The following is a 14,682-nucleotide window of genomic DNA, read 5'->3' as shown; positions in this document are numbered from 1 at the left end:
ATTTTTCTCCAAAATTTAGTTTCACCAAATGGGTCGCACCACGAGCTTTTCGGGTCGGGTCAACAAGAATTCGGGTCACTAACTCTAACAATCTCCACCTTGACACGAATTCCATATAAGGAATGAAAAATATACAAAACTCCAATCTTCGATAAAAGTTGCCATCCTCTTCCACAAAAGCCTTTAAAGGCAAAGCTCAACAACAAACACCAACCAAGTCCAAGCAATGCTCAAACTTGGCTACTGGAAGTGCCTTGGTCATCATGTCAGCAGGATTATCATGAGTACTCACCTTGCTGACAACAATATCTCCACGAGCAATAACATCACGTACAAAATGATACCGAACATCTATGTGTTTTGTCCTCTCGTGAAACATCTGATCCTTAGTGAGATAGATAGCACTCTGACTATCACAATTGATGACCGTACTCTCCTGCTCAGAGCTCAACTCACCTATCAACGCCCTTAACCAAATAGCTTCTTTCATCGCTTCAGCTATAGCCATATATTCAGCTTCTGTAGTTGATAGTGCAACTGTTGCTTGCAAAACAGACTTCCAACTGATAGAAGTATCTCCAAGAGTAAATACATAACCAGTAGTGGACCTCCTTCTATCAAGGTCCCCAGCAAAATCTGCATCAACATATCCACGTACACCCTCCTTACTTCCACCAAACTCTAAACAAGTGTTAGTAGTGCCTCTCAAGTACCTTAGAATCCACTTGACAGCTTGCCAGTGTTGTTTGCCAGGATTAGCCATATACCGGCTCACAACACTAACAGCATGTGCAATGTTAAGACGGGTACACACCATAGCATACATCAAACTACCAACAGCACTAGAATAAGGAACATGTGACATATACTCAATATCTCTATCCGACTGTGGTGACATATCAGCAGACAATCTAAAATGAGTAGCTAATGGAGTACTTACAGGTTTAGCGTTCTTCATTCCAAAACGCTCCAGAACTTTCTCAACAAAAGATCTTTGAGTCAAGAAAAGTTTACCTGCAGATCTATCTCTCTCAATCTCCATACCAAGAATCTTCTTTGCCGCTCCCAAATCTTTCATCTCAAATTCACCACTCAATTCTGCTTTCAATCTGTTGATATCGGATTTCTTCTTGGCCACTATCAGCATATCATCAACATAAAGCAACAAATAGATAAATGAGCCATCTTCCAACTTCCTAAAATACACACAGCTATCATATTGGCTTCTAGAATAGCCATGGCTAAACATAAACCCATCAAACCGCTTGTACCACTGACGAGGGGATTGCTTCAAACCATACAAGGACCTTTTCAACAAACACACATAATCCTCTTTTCCTTCAACCTCGAAACCTTCGGGTTGCTGCATATAAATTGTCTCCTCAAGCTCACCATGCAAGAAAGCAGTCTTCACATCTAGTTGCTCCAACTCTAAATCATGCATAGCAACTAGCGCTAACAAAGCACGAATAGAAGTATGTTTAACGACAGGGAAAAATATATCATTAAAATCAACTCCCTGTACCTGTGAATACCCCTTCGCTACTAAACGTGCTTTGTACCTCGCATCTTCAACACCAGGGATGCCTTCTTTCTTTTTGTAGACCCACTTGCATCCCACAATCTTCTTACCCTCTGGAGGTAATGCCAACTCCCAAGTGTGGTTCTTATGAAGCGACTCCACCTCTTCCTGCATAGCAATTAACCACTTTGCAGAATCCTCACATGAAATGGCTTCATAATAGTTGCAAGGATCACTGGGACTCTCGATCTCCTGTGCTGCAACACAAGCAAAAGTGACATAGTCAGCTAAACTAGAGGGCTTCTTGATCTCCCTGCGAGGTCTATCCTTGGCAATCGAATGCTCCTGCACCTCCTCAATTCTCTCTTCTTCCACATGAGTGGGTGTCTCAAATGGGCCTGAAACTGAACCATTCTGTGAAGTACTTACTTCCTCCACCCTAAACTCCACCTGCTTTGGCATACTGTCTGAAACAACGAGCTCCTTTTTCGGATGCAGCATTGCCATCTCATCAAACACAACATCCCTGCTAATCACAACCTTAGATGACTTTGGATCAGGAAGCCAAACTCTGTATCCTTTTACACCCTGCGGGTAACCAAGAAATATGCCCTTCTTCGATCTAGGCTCAAGCTTACCATCATTAACATGAACATAGGCAGGGCATCCAAACACCTTCAAATCTAAATAATTAGCAGGTTTTCCAGACCATACCTCTTCAGGAGTCTTGCAATCGATTGCTGCCGATGGAGAACGATTCATCAAGTAGCAAGCTGTAGCAGCTGCTTCTGCCCAAAAATCCTGTGGTAACCCAGAATTTGACAGCATGCATCGGACTTTCTCCATAAGAGTTCTGTTCATCCGCTCAGCCACACCATTTTGCTGCGGAGTTCCTCTAACTGTGAGATGTCTAACAATCCCTTCGTTTCTACAAAACTCATTGAAAACACCATCACAGAACTCCAATCCATTATCTGTACGAAGGCGCTTCACCCTTCTTTCCGTCTGCTTCTCTACCAAAGCTTTCCATTGCTTGAAGATAGCAAATACGTCATTCTTGTGCTTCAAAAAATATACCCAGACCTTCCTGGAGAAATCATCAATGAAGATCAACATATATCTGCCACCACCCTTAGAAGCAGTACGTGCGGGTCCCCAAAGATCTGAATGAATGTAGTCTAGAGTACCTTTGGTTTTGTGAATTCCAGTACTGAAGCTAACTCTCTTTTGCTTTCCAAACACACAATGTTCACAAAACTCCAACTTCGAGATACTCCGATCACCAAGCAAACTCCGTTTGCTCAACATCGCCAAACTTTTCTCACTCATATGGCCCAATCTCATATGCCACAAACGAGTAACATCTGAATCTGACATGGACACTGAAACAGCAGCCGACCCCATTACCACAGAACCCTGTAGCCTGTATAATGTACCAACCAGGCTAGCTTTCATCACCACCAAAGCACCCTTCAGAACCCTCAAAACTCCACCTCCACCAGCAAAAGAACAACCAGACTTGTCCAAAGCAGATAAAGAAATTAAATTTTTAGACATATCTGGAACGTGGCGTACCTCAGATAGTGTTCTGATAATTCCATCATGCATCTTCACCCTTACAGTTCCAATGTCGATGACACAGCAAGGATGATCATCTCCCATCAGCACAACACCTTTATCAACCGGAACATAAGAAGAGAACCAATCCCTATGGAGACAGATGTGCCCATTTTTCTTACAGTAGTGACAAATAAGGTTTTTGAACCTTGACTTCGATCTTGGCCGACTACCACCATTGTTATTTTGATCTCTAGATGATGTTCTACCTCTAACAATCAAACCCTCTCCTCCGAAACTCCCAAAATTATAGTTATCCGAACTGCTGGTCAACTCCTTATCAAACAACTCCTTAGAATATAAGGAAGCTTTCACGTCCTCCAATTTTAGGGTTTTATTACTGTAAATCAAAGTCTCCCTAAAATTTTTATACGATGGAGGTAAGGAACGCAGTAGCATTAGCCTGATCTTCATCATCATATTTAATGTCCATGTTCGCCAGATCCAACAAAATAGTAGAAAAATCATCTATGTGTGTTTTAATAGATGTACCTTCAACCATAGAAAGGGTGTATAGACGGTGCTTCGCAATCAGTTTCGTTGTGAGATTCTTTGTGATGTACAAAGATTCCAACTTGTCCCATAAGTCCTTTGTTGTCTTCTGATCAAGGACCTCCCTCAAAACTTCATTGGACAAGCATAGCTGAATGGTGGATAGGGCACGCTCATCAACCTCGGCTTTCTTTTCGGCGTCCCACGAAGACGGCATCTGTTCCTTGCCAACCAGCGCCTTGTGTAAACCGTTCTGTGTCAAAATCGCCTTCATCTTGACTTGCCACATGGAGAAACTCATGTTGCGCTCAAATTTCTCAATGTCGAACTTTGTTGCCATGATCGAAAGAAAAAAAATTCCCAAATAGATCGACGTGGCTCTGATACCACTTGTTACGGAATTGGGAGAAAAACAAATAGCAACGGAAACAAAGAAAACGAAGAACAAACACACAATTTACGTGGAAACCCTTGACGGGAAAAACCACGGGCAGGGAGAAGCAAATCCAATATCGAAAGATTGGTACAAAAGGTGAGCCTGACTGCGCGATCCCTTTAAAACCCTAATTATAGTCGAAAACCAAAAATATATAGTATAGAAGAAACCCTAAAATTGAACAGGTCCGTACGGCCCGAGACCTCCGCTTCCACCACTGAGCCCCAAATGTTTCTCCAAAATTTAGTTTCACCAAATGGGTCGCACCGCGAGCTTTTCGGGTCGGGTCAACAAGAATTCGGGTCACTAACTCTAACAGTTATATAATTATTGACTTAATATCCGCATAAATTTTTTTTTATCTTATCTGGAAAATCGAGGACAGAACTTGTTCTGAGCTTTCGGATTACATGTAATCCGATTTCAATATCTCGTAGAAAAAGTTTGAAGGATAATTAATGATCGAAATTGCAATTTAGTACTTAAAAAAATAAAAAAAAAATCCAACCTGAATCTCATTGGCCTTAATTAGATAATTGAATTTTGGAAGATGATTAATGATCGAAATTGCAATTTAGTACTAAATATTTGGTTAGATTGTATATAAAGTTCTCAAATTTAAAACTTTCCATCATGTTTTCAATTTATAATTTATTTTAGGTTAGCTCAACTTTTAAATTGATTAATATAAAATTTAAAAATTAAGAAAATTAACTAACTCTTACATTTACAAACAAAATTAGAAAAAAAAAAAATTGATTAGTGATTTATAAAAGAACTAGTCAAGTTTTCAGTTTTCAAATTTCCTATTAGTTAATTTAAAAATCAATTTAAGAAAAAATTACTAAATGTAAAATAAATTAGTATAAATTAAACGCCCTAAGGTGATTCCCTACTCTTTGCCGGACTAAATTGAAAAATAATACTTAATCTGTACATCTTAAAATGGATCCTACAATAAATAAAAATAATAATAATAAAAATAAAAATACATTGAGGCTCTTAGTACATATGAAGGAATAAATAAATATGGTAACAAAAAAATAAATATTACTTGCTAAAAATGTGTAATTTAACTTAAGAAATGAAAGATAAACAAAGGCATATAATCCAATAATCTAGCATATTTAGCTAAAACAATCGAAAGAGGTAAAAATAACAAATGAAAAAAAGGAAAACAAAAAGCAAGGAGAGGGAACACTACCAAGCTTTGGGTTGGGTACAGGGTCAGAGCCAAATACAAGACTGCTGGAGCCATGGCTTCAAATACATTTAAAATTAATAGAAAACTAAGCATTTGGCCCTAATAATCAAGATACCATATTGATTTTCATGTAATTAATAGTCACTATACATAAAAATATAAAATATAAAATTGTTACTATAAAACTTATTATTCAAATATCAATTGTTTTTACTGAAAATATAACGAATTTATTTGTATTTAAAATATATATATAAAAAAAGCAAACAACTAATAATTTACAGTTCTTTATTTTTCATTTTTTACTTATAAAGTTATAAATCAAGATGAATAAGCATCGTTACAGTTTTTTTCTCGAGAGTTTTTATTTATTTGTTTTCTCATTTAAATTTAAAATTTTGATTTTTAATTTAATTTAACATACAATACAATATATTTGTTTAAAATTTTGTTTTTCTTCTTACACTTTAACCCCAAGTTAAACTTCCTGGTTCCGCCCCTGATTGGATATGCAAGTTGAATTATTTCTTTTTCTTTTTATCTTTTAGTGATGAAGAAACAAGAGATAGAAGTAATGAAAAATTATTTTTTTCACAAATAATCAAAAACTTTGCCTTTTGTGGTGTAGAGAAAGAAGACCATTACGTGGAAAGAAGCAATTTAATTCCTTTTCTTCTTTTTTTTTTTTTTTTTTTTTTTTTTTTTTTTTTGGTGAACTGAAAGCAAATTGATTCTTTTGATCATACAATTGTATGAAAAGATGTTTTAATTAAATGACTACATTACCCTTAATGAAAATGCTATCAAAGTGTTTCTACAGGGGAAAAATTATAAAATTACATAAAACCTTATGAAATTAATATATACACTGCAAAAATTTTGAAATCCAGCGTGTGTATCTGGGTTCGAGTCATGGGGTGGGGTGGGTATAGGGGACAGCAAAAAATGTAAAAATCCATATTATAATAAAATAAATAAATATAATATCAATTAGAATTAGGTTATAAAAATAAAAACAAAAAAAAAAGATAAAAATATATAGTTTAACTATAATTGTGACAACACTAATTTATATTTACAGTATCTTATATCATATTTTCTAAACAAATTATCCACGAGGAGTAATTCTCAAAAAGTATTATTAATTCCACATTGACTTGCTTGATTAAAAATATAAATTATTTTTATTTATTTATTTTTCGGAACCCTTACCAATTACTTAAGTGATCACATTCCCATTAATTTTTACAAAATAAAAACAAATAATAACTTTAATATTTTTCGCGTTTTAATTAGTTCATTAGATAATGACAGATAAAGCAAACCAAAGTATGACAAATTACTAAAATAATAGAAGATTTTTTTTTTTTTTGGAAATTATAAAATAATGGAAGTACTTAAACATAATAATAAACCTAGACTTCATAATAAAAAACAATATTATCTAATCTTCCATTTTTGTTTTTGTTTTTTTTGGGTATCGATATGAAGTAAAATATATTTTAAATGATTTTATCAAACATAAATAAATTACCATTGATTATAGGTGACTGAAAAACAGAGAGAGGTTGGAAATTTAATCAATAAAGCAGCGAAGGACAAAAGCTATGCCCAAAAATAAAAAAATAAAAAAGTTGTTTGTGTGTGGGTGAAAAGCAAAAAGGCATTTTTTTTTTTTTAAATTTTACGAAAGGCAATTGAATATTATAGATGGATAAACTCGGCTGGCTTATCGTTATTCATTATTATTATTATTTTAAAATAAAGTGTCCATTAAATTAAAGAAGAAGCTAGCAGATAGATATTTGACATAAGAATAGCAACCCACACAGGACCTGCTTGATGTTTTCAACCAAATAGGGTAAGAATTACAAGGAAGCTTACCCTTGTTTCTGAATTGGACAAGCCATTGCCCCCATAAGCTCACCTTTGTCATTACGGATCTGATTAGGAAAAGAAATTCAAAGAAACGAAAATGCTGTTGTGGAAGGTATCCTCTATCTCGTTTAATGGAACAATCATCTATAATCGTTAAACTACATGCAAATCTAATTATTATGAATGGTTATAGTTCACTATATGATGCTTTCACTGTATGATGCTCCACAATAACAGATATGATGCTCCAATCCACCTAAAAAATAAAAAATAAATAAAAAAGAAAAAGACAGTTCGGGAAGTAAAATAAATTTAAAAAAATATATGAAGATTCCATTTTAACACATGTCACTTTATCACTCGGAGAGTTATAAGCTGACGTGGTAGCTAGACAAGATTTTCTAAAATAATGGAAGGGGATACGTACCCGATTTCCAATCAGGAGAGACATCTTCTAAACGAAGCACTTTCCTTTTGAAAATAGTTACAAAACCTAGTGGTGGAAGCAAGCAAAATGAAGACAAGGTTTGCCATCCTCGAGCATCCTTGCTAGCAATCTTTGCTTGAGCAGTAGAAATTCGTCTTACGTGCATTCCTCCTCCTAGCACTCTTGCTCGAACAGTGGTAATTCTCCTTGCCGGCTTTCTTGTTAGTGTTCTTCTTTCTATTTAGCATTCTTCCTGCCATCATTCTTGTTAGTATTCTTCTTTTTCCAGTGGTTTTTTTTTTTTTTTTTTAAGTGGACGTTTTAATTTTCCAGTGTTTTCTCAGACAGATCCAGAGTTTTCCAAAGTTTTTCAGTGGTTGATTGAACCCCGGATCTGGTTTTCATTTTTAGTATACTTCGTTATATAAATCTTTGGTTTTCTGGTTTTACTTTGACGGAATTAGTTTTGTTGTTTGACTGTGATGGCTTTTGCTCCTTTTTAGGGCGTTTTTCTTGTTCGACTGTAATGGCTTTTGAGGGCTTTCTAGTTGTTCAGATTGGTTTTGTTTTTTTGTTTTTTTTTTTTATTTTTTTGTTTTAGTTTTTGTTTTGGTCGAATGTTAGTTTTGTTGATTGACAGGAATTTCTTACTTATATAACGAATGTTCACTGAAGAAAGTCTCCCGGGTGCAAATTTCTGATACTTCCAACAGTTCTAACTGTGATTGGATTTGAAATTTTTTTCAAGCAAGTATTATTTTATGAGATTTGGTAAACAAGCGGTTTTATTTTTTTCAGGTTTATTTCATCTGCATCCTCTCAAACCTGGACAAAATACAAATTCATCTCTCAGGTTTCAATCAACTATTTCATCTCAGGTTTCAATCAACTAAATTGAATTTAAGATACAATTGAATGAGTTTTTATTTTTTCTTCTGTTGTTATATTTTATATTTTTTTTTAATTTACATTTGCTTTTTCTTTTCATCCCACCTTTCCTTCTGTTTTTATATTTTATATGTTTTTTTTAACTTAACATTTGCTTCTTTCTTTTCATCTTCCCCCCCCCCCCCCCCCCCCCAAAAAAAAAAAAAAAAAAAAACACTCTCTTCTTGAGGACTAATTCCATATCAACTTATAATACCTATGATTTTTAACTGAGGCAGCAGAGAAAGAAAAAACAAAAAAAGAAAGAAAGCTTTTTAGCTTTCTAATAGATATTCTCAATAGTCTAAATCTCAATAAATTAAGTTGAAAAAGATTATCAAAAAGAAAAATCAAAAGGTTCCATATAGCATTTTGTTCTTATTTTATTTTTGTTCTTTATATATATATATATATAAGTTTTTATTTTTCACTTTATTTTAACTTTCTGTTTTAAGAGAATTTTTTTTAGTAATAGTTTTATTATATTTATACACTATTCTAACATGCATCTCACTTTATTTTAATTTTTAAGACAATTATTTTTCCACCTTTTAGGTGTCAACTTTAACTAACACTAGGAGCTAGAGGTGAGTTTCTTCAAACATGAGGGATGTCTTTGAAATTAACCCCTTTAAATCAATCTAGCTAGCTTTCCCTTCTGGGATTCTGGGTTGGAATTTTTGGAGAGATGAATGGAAAGATGAGTTGCCGAGAAAAGGTGGAATGAAAGAGGAAAAACTAAAATAAAATAAATAATAAACAAATAAAAATAAAAAGACACAAAAAAAAAAAAAAACACGTGTGCTGGAAGAAAAAGTAAATAAGACAAATATTTACTATAAAAGTATTAGTATGTAACGTGTCAAGCTATTATTAGGCGGTCTTATATTTTCTCGTCATCAGCTTACATCATAGGCGACCTTTTCTTACGTCATAGTCGTATGGTCTCCTTTTCTTTTCCGTCTCCATCTCATGCAGTACATGGAATATGATTGCATTGAAAATAATATTAAATGGGATAATAATTACTCTAGTTTTATATTTGATGTTACACATGATTAATTTTATAAATATATATTATATATACAGATAACAAATATAAGTTATTAAATTTCATTGAATTTTTTCAAGCAAAAAATAAATAAAAAAACAATGCAGCCCATTGACTTATTTTGCAATTAACTTAGTTAATTATTTAATCATTTCATACAAATGAGAATTTATTCAATAAATAAATTGAGATTAATTTAAAGGGCTATTTACAAAAACCAAAATCAAAAAATTAAAAAGAAAAAGAAAGAAAATGCTGGGCAAAGGGCCCATAGACAACCGGTTATTACCGCTTGCAGATTTTCAAAAACAGCAGCAGTGGTGCTGGTGCCGCTACTGTAGTAGAACGCACGCCGATCACGAACGTATTAGTAAAATCAGAAGCATTTCTTAAAACCCAATCATAGTTTTGACTTTGATTCTTAACCTCTCAAATTAGTTTTACCCATTGCAGCTTTAAAAGTCTACCTTGCTAGATTTGAGAGTGAAGCTTTTATGAATTCATATCTCCATTAATTTATTTAAAAAATTTCTGCTTTGCCTTGTTTATTTGGTTTTGTCATTGTTTCTTCTATTGCTGTCTTTTACCGGGGCTGCAATGTTTTGATATATAGTTCAGTTAGGCTAAATTAAGAACTTGAGGATTTATTATTATTATGATTGTTATTAATTTTCCCAATGGCTTGTAATTTGATTTGACTATTTTTTTTTTTAAGACTACAGATTTGAAATATGCACATAGTTTTTCGATGCTCAAATTGAAGCATTGTAATTTGCAATTGTGGGCTGAGATCTGTTTGTGTTTTACTTCGTATTCTGGAGCTTTTTCTTTTTTTGTTTTAATAGGACTTTTGTTTGATTTTTTTGTCAATTTGTGTATGTGTTATAATTTTGACCCCTTGTGATATTATTCATCCGATAGATAATTTTCTTTGTATTCTATTACATTGCAGTTTTCAATTACAGAATGCCAACAGGCAACGAGAAAGTTAACATTAACGTTGTGGTCATGGGCCAATTCGGATCTGGCAAGTCAACAACTGCCCGTAAAATCTCTAATCTTGAAGGTACTAACATTGAAAAGCATGTTTCTGAGAAGTCAGACAAGAAAGCTGCTAAGAAGAAAAAGAGATCATTCAAGTATGATTGGGCGCTTAAGAAGCTCGAGGCCAAGCAGAAGCATGGTACCACAATTGATATTGCCCTGTTCAAGTTTGAGACAACCAAGTACCTCTTCACAGTCACTGATGTTACTGATCGTCGCAACTTTCTTAAGAACATGATCACCGGCATTTCTCAGGCTGACTGTGCCATCCTAATTGTTGATTCCACCGCTGCTCCTTACAAATTAGATGAACAGTCTCGTGAGCATGCATTCCTTGCTTGCACCCTTGGTGTCAAAGAGATGATCTGTTGCTGCAACAAGGTCAGTTACATAATTATTGACTTTATATCTGCATAAATTTTTTTATCTTATCTGGAAAATCGGGGACAGAACTTGTTCTGAGCTCTCGGATTACATGTAATCCGATTTCAATATCTCGTAGACAAAGTTTGTCTGGATTTCCGGGATGAGAGAATCTCTCTCTATCTGCATATGCCTATCAGGTGGCTTTATAGAGAGAATCTCTCTCTATCTGCATATGACAATTAATGGCAAACGGTAGAGATCTAAGCAAACAACTGGTGGGTTCAATTGTCTCTTCCCCCTGCCCCTATGTCACAATGTGTATATGTTTCTTAATTCTTTTTTTTACTGTGCTGATTCTAGAAGCCTATTACATATATGGTTTTTTTCTTATTTCAAGTTGCGGTTGATAATTAATCCATAATTCAATACTTATTTCATTAATTTTTTTCCAGTTTTTATTGCGAGAGTAAAAATTATTACCAAAATTATAATTTTTTTTTATTTTTTTTTTTTAAAAGAGAGTGTGTGTATTCGTTTTTCTCTAAGTTTTTGGTGACTTAGTTGTCAAAGCTTTTTTTTTTTTTTTTCAATAATCTTAATCGTGAAAGCTAGATATCTTTATTTTTATAAATTTTACATTATAATAAATAGTTTATTATATATATGTATATATATATATATATATTATTTATTGAAATTATACGTTAAACTTTTTTTTTTTTTAAAAGCAAAATTATACGTTAAACTTAGAATGCTTATAAGGATGAATACTTCAAAACAAAACTAATATTAATATATTGTTGAGAATATATAGTTTTAAATATGTTCAGCAAAAATGTTTTGGGATAATTACGTTACTCACTTTTGGTTGATAGTCTGAAAACAATTCCTTATTATTTTATTATAAAACCCTCATATATAGCAATACCTTTAACTATTAATTTCCTATCCATTGACAATAAATGAACTATTAAATTCCCCTTATATGATTGAGTCTAATTATATATTTTCAATAAATTTGATGATTTCTTTTTAAATAATAAATTTGATGAAATTAAATATACAAAACTTGCATAATTCTATTTGGGAACCGTTTTATTTTATTTTATTTTACTTTAGTTTACTTTGTTGACAATACATCTATGTCAAATTTACTAGAAAAAGTTGCGTGATTGGTTTGAACTGATTGAAAAATAATAGTACGAATGATAAGTTTTGTAGAGGGAAAAGCGTAAAAGGTAGCATAGTTGAGGGGATAAATTTTTTTCCCAAAACTTTTGTAAGTATCTTATATATGTTTTGATCATTAATTGTTGTTTATGACGATGCCCTAAAAATATTTATGGGGGGTCACCTTCAAGTATCCTATCAAGTATCCTATCGCAGGTCAATTCTGTAATGATTTTGTGGTAATTGCATTTCAACTTTTCCTTCTCCAATCAAGTCGGTACTCATTTTGTTTAGACTTTTCTAAAATTTGCATTGAATGTATTTGTTTCTTTGTGTAGTTTTATATAAGCAAATTTTTTTCTTCTTTTTCTTCATATAGCTTCTGTTCTTGTTGATATATAAAGTAGTTATATGATGTTAATCGATGGTGTTTAGATGGATGCCACCTCTCCCAAGTACTCCGAGGAGAGGTATAATGAAATTGTGAAGTCAATCTCTTCCTATTTGAAGAGGGTGGGCTACACTATCGATATCCCTTTCATTCCTATCTCTAGTTTAGAGGGTGACAACCTCATTGGAGGTCCACCAAAATCGAGTGGTACAATGGTCCAACTCTCCTTATAGCACTTGACCAAATTCGAGAACCTGAAAGACACTCTGACAAGCCTCTCCGGCTTTCACTTGAGGATCATGACAAGATTGGCAGAAACGGTACCATTGCAATTGGTCGAATTGAGACGAGAATTCTAAAGCCCGGTATGAAGATCACAATTGCACCAACTGGACTCACTGCAAAAGTTAAGTCCATTGGAATGAATCGTGAATCAGTTCAGAAGGCCTTTCCAGGTGACATTGTTGGTATCCACCTGACGAAGAAGAAGACGGATCTTAAACGCGGTTATGTTGCCTCCAACTCTAAGGATGATCCTGCAAAACAAGCTATTAGCTTTTTATCCCGGCTTGTTATATTGAACCGTCCTGCAGGATGTCTAATTCCTAATGGATACATAGCAATGTTGCATTGTCATACCTTGCATGGTTCTGTCAGGTTTGAGGAAATCATTAGCAAGTCCAACTTGATGTCCGATACTGATGATTAGGATGATCAAGAACTTAAGCATACTGCTCAGGTGAGGCCCCAACATTTGGAAAAGGGTGAGATTGGGTTTGTGAAGATGGTTCCGATAAAACCCATGGTTGTGGAGGCTTTTGAGGAGTATCCGCCATTGGGACACTTTACTATTACTGACATGGAGCAAATTGTTGGTGTTGGGGTTATCACCTCTGTGGAGAAGGAATACGGTGATGGAGCTAATAAGATGGCCATAAATTCTGCTGTCATCAAGTATGGAAAGAAGTTGGTGATTGGAGTGGCTGATTCAATTGTGGAAGCATTGACCGCTAGTTATGTAAATCAATTGCTCTGCCCGGGCTCTAACGATGAGGAAGACAACAACGAGGACAATAAAGGGCAGAACTCTTAGCAATGTGATAGCATAACTAAGTAATCAACTGTTGTAATAATCTTCGTTAACAAATTCTATCTACAAATTAAGTTGTTATATATACCTATTCTATCTTGATATAGCACGTATCAATTTAGGACCTTTTATCAGGTTGTTGTAATTGGGTTTGTCAATACCCAATATCTTTGCATGTATCAATTTAGGACCTTTTATCAGGTTGTTTTTATAATCATGTTTATTAATACACAATATCTTTGTATTCAAACATAGTTAGTCAGTACAATATTTAATTCAATTCCCACAATTATATCATGCCCACTAGTTTCTGTGAAGTCCAACTGCACCACCGACAGTGTGAAGTCCAGCCACACTGCCACAGCTCACCATTGTTGAAAATAGCTGCTGTAATTACCAGCGTGAAAGTTGCTTAACAATTGTGGACAGCTGTAAGAGGTTGGTGGTGAATGTCAAAATCGATTGAAAAACTAAGACATGCAACTGAACTTGTAAGCTTATAAATAGGCTCTATCTCGTTGCATTCATGCATCCAATCCATCTCAATATCATCCCAAGTGAGGAGTGTTGAGAATATTGTATAAACTCCGAGAGATAGTGTTTAAGACCCCAGAGACAGCTTGAGAGAAAAGTGAGCAAATTCCAAAGAGATTTTGATAGAAAAGAGAGAGAGAAGTTTTTTGTTTTCTATTCTATTTTCAAGAGAATAATAGAATTTCTTTTATTTTCTTCTCATATTTCCTCTCTATAGTGGTCAGAGAACCACAACATTTTCATGGTATCCAAGCCTAAAGATAATCGGGTCATGACTTTAACGACCCAATCCACTAGACTCCCTCAACTCGCTATGGCGCATGTTAAATTAGCGTTGTTCGTTGGATGATGTCTTCCATTTCTCGTGAGGTACATACACAAATTTTCAAACCTCAAACAACTTTGAAATGCATAAAAAAAGTTCAAAAAAAATTTGAATTTTAAATAATATTTAATCGGTTATAATTAAAATTTGAAAATTAAATAATACAAATCAAATATGGAATAATATTTTATTTGATGTAATTAAAATT

General features: G+C 33.9%; 1 pseudogene; it reads left to right on the top strand.

Moving 5' to 3' along the window:
- The first annotated feature begins 7,582 nt into the window (after nucleotides 1–7,582).
- LOC107404250 (elongation factor 1-alpha-like) lies at nucleotides 7,583–13,815 on the top strand (annotated as a pseudogene).
- The last annotated feature ends 867 nt before the right edge of the window (nucleotides 13,816–14,682 follow it).

Source organism: Ziziphus jujuba, chromosome 3 (genome assembly GCF_031755915.1).
Source record: "Ziziphus jujuba cultivar Dongzao chromosome 3, ASM3175591v1".
Classification (NCBI taxonomy): domain Eukaryota; kingdom Viridiplantae; phylum Streptophyta; class Magnoliopsida; order Rosales; family Rhamnaceae; genus Ziziphus; species Ziziphus jujuba.
Note: the sequence above shows the minus strand (reverse complement) of the source record. Positions and strands in the feature narration are given on the sequence as shown.